Source organism: Sycon ciliatum, chromosome 8 (genome assembly GCF_964019385.1).
Source record: "Sycon ciliatum chromosome 8, ocSycCili1.1, whole genome shotgun sequence".
NCBI classification, from domain to species: domain Eukaryota; kingdom Metazoa; phylum Porifera; class Calcarea; order Leucosolenida; family Sycettidae; genus Sycon; species Sycon ciliatum.
This window is the reverse complement of record NC_088650.1, coordinates 7,131,956-7,138,076: the sequence shown is the minus strand read 5'-3', so window position 1 is coordinate 7,138,076 and position 6,121 is coordinate 7,131,956.

Below are 6,121 nucleotides of genomic sequence, written 5' to 3'. Positions count from 1 at the left end.
ACAAAACGGATAACTTGTAAACTTTTGGTACTCTTTTTGGATTTTTAAAATATCTCTCTTTTTCTCTTAGTGATTGATTGGTGTAGCCCAGAGACGGTGTGGTGAGTGTCGTGATGATGTATGGATAAAGTGGACGGCTACAGTGGAGGAGTCTTCGCATTTTGAGAAAAAATTGTTGAGAGTAGTAATATTACATTCTGTCATATTTCCACAAAACCCTCGCCCACAGGGCACCCGGTTGACTGACGGGTGCCCGTAACTTTGAGGTCCGGATAAGAGAGATCATGATCACGAGTGTACCGGTACGGTACGGTATCCATGACAAGGTCAGATGTCACCTGCTACCCGACTGCACTATGCACTACACTGTCCACAGTGACTGGGTAAGAGTAAGCCGCGGTGAAGTGCTGCTAAGAGGTGTTGTTTCTTGAGTCGGGCGTTTGCTGGTATGCGCTGTAGCGTAGGTCTGACAGACTTACCAAGAGCTGGCCAGTGCTAGTGTAGTGTCTGCCAACCTGTTCGTGTCTGAAGCACTTTGGACTTATACCAGAAAGTGTAACAGGCTGACAGCACTAGCCGGAGGAACTTGCAAGCTCGGAGGCTTCACAACTCTTTTCTCTCGAAATCAATTCCACACAGCAATGAGAAAGAATGATCTTTACTTATAAAAGAGAGGCACCTGTGACGTGTGTCTGTGTGTGTGTCACGCTCCTTATAAAGAAGAGGCACCTGTGACGTGTGTTTTTGTGTCACGCTGAAGCGCTGCGGAGCAGCGCTGCCCTGAGCAAGCGAAGCGTGCGAACAGTGTAGCACAGTGTAGCTAGCGGCCGCAGAAGCACTGAGCACGCGAAGGGTGCGAATCGTGTAGCTAGCGGAAGCAGCCACAGCACTGAGCACGCGAAGCGTTCGAATCGTGTAGCCACCACCACGTGCTGAGCACGCGAAGCGTGCGAACAGTGTAGGTACGTAGACCCGGGTGCTCGAATCAGAAACGATTTGACAGGTGTGCAATTTCTCATCTGTAAATCTCAACAATGTCAGAATATACTTTTGGAGAGGCGATGGAACAGGGAAGAGAGTCTGGTTTGACCCACCCAGCAGGAATTCAGAACATGGGTGCGCTACAACACAAGCTACAGACGCAGTAAAATTGTCGTATTTCCTTCGGATTTTTTATTTCTACGGTGGTAGCGCTTATACTTATACTATAGCAGACACGATCAGTACGAGTAGCAGTAGCAGCCGCGCGCAGAAGCACTGAGCACGCGAATGTAGCCACCTAGCCTATAGGCCATAGGTAGCACTAGCAGCCGCACAAGCGCTGCGGACCACGTGAACCGTTCTCTGCAAATAGAAACATCTCCAACAAAAGGATACAAAAGATCTGCACTGACTGCACTCTGCATCTGATCTGCAGTGAAGAGCGCATCGCACTTTTGTTCGTAAGTTTTTGAACTTTTTGAGCCGCTTCATCCGCCACCAGGTGATGGACAACCCTGACCAGCCTCCCGAAGGCGTAACAGACGTCCCTCCTTCTCCTTCCAACGATGAAGAACCTCCCTCACCAGGACTTCAGCGGTCTAGGTCTGGCCACCACCACGTGCTGAGCACGTGTGCTGTTCATGTACTTGCTTCACCCGCGCATGCCACATTCGGCCAGGCAACGCTGGCGGGGGTGCTGCTAGTGGGTTTATATAGGCCAGAGAGAGAGAGAGCAGCTGGGAGTGAGGGCAAAAGATTACTAGGAAGACAACTGTTGAAAGTTCTAAGGAAAAGCCATTTGAATGTGTGTGAGCTAGGGCTGAACAATAACATGGATTCGGGGAAGAAAGCTGTTGGATGCCTAGAATCTCGCAAGGGATCAAGAGGGTCAGTGATGGGGAACAGACTATACAGGAATCAATGTAATGTATTAGTACAGCATGAGCGCAATAGGTCATGCGGCCCTACCGGTCTTGCAAGCAGGGCTATCTAGTCCTAAGTGGTTGCGCGTGAGAAGCACTTAGCTAGAATGTTCCTGTAACTACTGGTAGAGACTTGGCTGTGTGATCACTGACAGTCAGGGATACTACACTAGCTTACTTGAATTATTCATGCATAATGTGAGTCATCCCCCCCCCCCCCCCCCCCCCACACACACACACTTCGATAATGAAAAGGTGGCTAGTACAAGGAGGTGTGTACACTACTTTTGGCAGTCCGCATGCTAAGCTTGTGATGTACCTATGTGAAATAGTGTTCTCCCCCTGGCGCAATATTACTGCAAACTCTTGATTGTATATTATACCAACAAATGACGAGGGCGAAGGAGGAGAGAGACAAAAACAAGACTCGAGAAAAAGACAGCGGAAAAGACACGAAGAAACAACCAAGAACAAGCAGCAATATTGCGACGACAAATTGGGACGACCAATCAGGGACTAATACGTACAGAACACATGACCAAGACCAAGACAACCAGACCACGGACGAATCACACATGACTCTCATTCCCAGACCAAACTAGCACTGCGCATGTACAGCATTCACTTGACAGTCACTCTCACACAGACGGAAGCAGATCCTCACACTCTGACAACGCGTACTCTGTACCTATGTATATCGGATAAGACTGAGGAGGGACAAAAAGTCACAAAATGTTGCGAGTCACGACTAACGGTCAACCAGATGATAGACAGTCAGAGAGTGAGACAACAAGGCACAAAACCGTCTGTCAGTGGTAGAATCTACGCTTGAGTCTTGTCTGAGACATAAGTCATTCAACAACCTAGCTCCAACACATCTACGAAGCGCAAACCAACATTGCAACAACCACTCAACTAAAACGGCGCAGGTTAGGAAAAGTAAAAGTGAATTAATTATTTACATGTACCGGTATTGAGTACTTTATTGGCTCACCATCGATCATCCGAGTTCAATGCATTGTATTATTATGTCTGTTTCAGGTGAAGTATAATTATTATTATCAGCCAGTTATTGTAGGGTTCTTGTAGCTGCTAGACAAGCCACGTGCTACTCTTGTGGATCTCCCCAACGGGAAACCTACTAGTATTCATAATGATTGAATCAACGCCACTAGTCACTACAATCATAACAATCATGTACATCGGATAATTACATGAATTGATTGTATCATAGCGACTATAATAATAATCAACTCACCCTGCTTTCTTCCACATGGCTGGTTGAGGCCATGATGATAAATGCGCTGCTTCGAAAGCTTCGCGCTCTGCAGCTACTAATTGGGGAAACGCCGCAAAGCCGAGGGCTCCTAGCGCCTGCGTACTAGTACTAGTAGTAGGAGGGAGTCTGACCTTGCGCATACCCTACCCGCGGCACCTGCACCTAGTCCTGTTTGAGCGGATCGGAGAGCACGTGTTCATTTGCTCACCGATCATCAGCTCACGAACTACTTACTACAAAGCAACTGTTATTTGAGGCGAGGCCTACGCGGCTACAGTGTACAATGCAGTTCCTGGCAGCGTAGTGCCGAAGATCGAAAAGAGGAAAGACTGAGGCTTGTTTTTTTTAGCTGCTGTTGTTGTTTGAAACTGAGTGTAACACTACTAAAGTACTATTACTAACGGTTGCTCCGAGTTCGTTTCGAAGGAGTGACATTTTGTGTCACGCGCCAATGACCATGGCGATAGGTGAACAGAGTCCGAAACGCTGCCCAGTCTGTTTTTTGTTATGTTTCCTGCAGCTAGCTAGCCGCGGCCGGCCGTAGGCTGTACCGTCACGTGTACTGTAAAATTACCACTGACCAGGGAGTCGTATACCAGGTATACGGTATAGACCAGGGAGTAGTAAAATATTTTACTACTCCCTGGTATAGACCCCCTGCCACCGACAAGTGACATTACTGTGTAGCTCGCATGCAGTGATCGTTGACGTTGGAAACCGGGTATCAGATTCAGAGTAGAATCTACTTGAGAACGGTTTTATTCACAACACCATGAAGTAAGAGTCAAAGCAAAAAGACAACCCAAGTAAAGTTCGGAAATAAATAAAACACTCAAATTGAACGCAAAAGCTTCACAAGAAATCGTTACCGTATTTTCCGGAGAATAGTGCGCACCTTTGTATAACACAGGGAGTCGTAAAATACCCGGTATTTTACAACTCCCTGGTATAACATGATTGCATAACGCGCACCCGGTACCCCCGATCTTCATTGGGGGTGCGCACTTCAATCTTCATTGAAGTACATCCAGTTCATATTCGGAGCATAGTGCGCACCTGCGATTTAGGGCCTAAAATAGCACATCTAATTCTAAAGTGCGCACTATACTCCGGAAAATACGGTACCTAATAAGAATGCCTACCGGCATGCATAGGCGAACGGTCACGCCTCTGCCCGTGTCAGCACTCAGCAGAGCCGGCGGCAATAAGCTGCAAAGGCAGGGGCTCCCGACCTTGCGGCGAATATTCTGTAGATCTACAAGTAGGAGGCCCTGCAGCCCCTAAAGCACGTGACTGCCCATCGCAGCAGGCAAAATGAAACCCGGGTGCGTAACTCACAACATACCAGATATTAGTATACCAAGTCTTTGTTTTTGTCTACAACGAGAGCAGCTAGCGACTTCAGAAATATAGTACAATGTAGTTTCCTAGCCCCCCACACCCGCCGAGGTCGAAAACACCAGTGCCAGTGGGGTGAATGATGCTCTCTCCACCTGGTTGACTCTGGCACCATAAGCCTTCTTCTTCAATCTCTCATGTGTTCTCAAGTGGCTAAGGATTTCCGGACGAGACAGCAAGGACGGCCCAAGCATTTTACATCAAAAACGGCGTCCTGCTGCCGCGACCAGAAACCCCTAGCCCGTATGTCCAGGAGCTAGGCGTGCCTCTGTCTGACGATTAGCGGAGACGGCAGAGATGTCCTCACCGTGTAGTGGTAGCAAACGTGGCTCAATCTCCACATCGGGCAGTACCTCCTGCAGTTCGCCCGCCAGGAGGTCCGGCCCGAAGCTCGTTGTGGGGAGCCGACGGATAGCCGCCGGTCGGGCACGTGAGGGCGTGGTGGGTGGTCATGGACTTCCCACAAACACAAGAGTAAAATCTACTACTAAGTACTAGTACAGTCATGTACTTGGAGTCTACAGTCAACTTCGCTAATAACGACTGCGGATATAACGACAATTCGCGAATAACGACAGCATTTCCATGCTCAGAGCAAAGTCCCTTCCAACTGTAATACATAATGAGACTTCGGGTATAACGACACTTCGCGAATAAATAAGGACACTTTTTTGATGCCCGCCGAATGTCGTTATAAGCGAAGTTGACTGTGCTCAATCAGACAATCTCTAGACAGCTAGCTGTTTCCATCTTGTTAGATTTCGATAGCGGAGCTCAGAGCTAGCTCCAGGCCGAGCCGATCGAAGCCTAATGAGCGACAAACGTCAGAAAGCATGAAGGTACTGGGGCAGATAACTACTACTAGTATAGTAAGTAGTTATGTACTAGGACATATAGGACAATAACCGGAAAGAGCGCTCAACCAAGCCGAGGCAAGGGAATGTAACTCCATATTAGTTTCCGGACAGCTAGCTGCTTAGCATGTCCAGTGGTGTTGCGCTAGCACAACTACTTCTTTCTGTCAATCTGTGCATGCAGGCAGTTTGAGTCAGTAGATCTTACACGACTCACGACCACAGATCCTATCCGCAGGCAGCAGGAGTCGCAGTCAGTCGCCAGCACTCAGCCTCAGGCAGGGAGTCGTTACCCAAACCAGGTATGACTTCCTGGTAGCAGGTCTACCATGGTACGTCCATGGTCTACAGTGCCATGCAGATCTACAGCTTCCTACTTCTTTAGTAGGGTAAGTAACAGTTAGTGGGCGTAACTTTGTAAGTCTTGTGCTACACCACACCACCCATTGTGCATACAACGCATGCCATTATGGCCATGCAGTCCAGCAGTAACCTAACCCCTGCCAGGCTGCAGCCGGCCTGCCTGGCACTGGTCAACAATGATTATGTACACTAGTATATCCTTCATGGTCACCATGGTGACCATGGTGACCATGGTGACCAGGTGTAGATCTACATGCATGCCCACAACTATCCATGACGGTCTACCGTTCAGTGCAGGGAGCCGTAAAAGGTGGCTCAGTTTA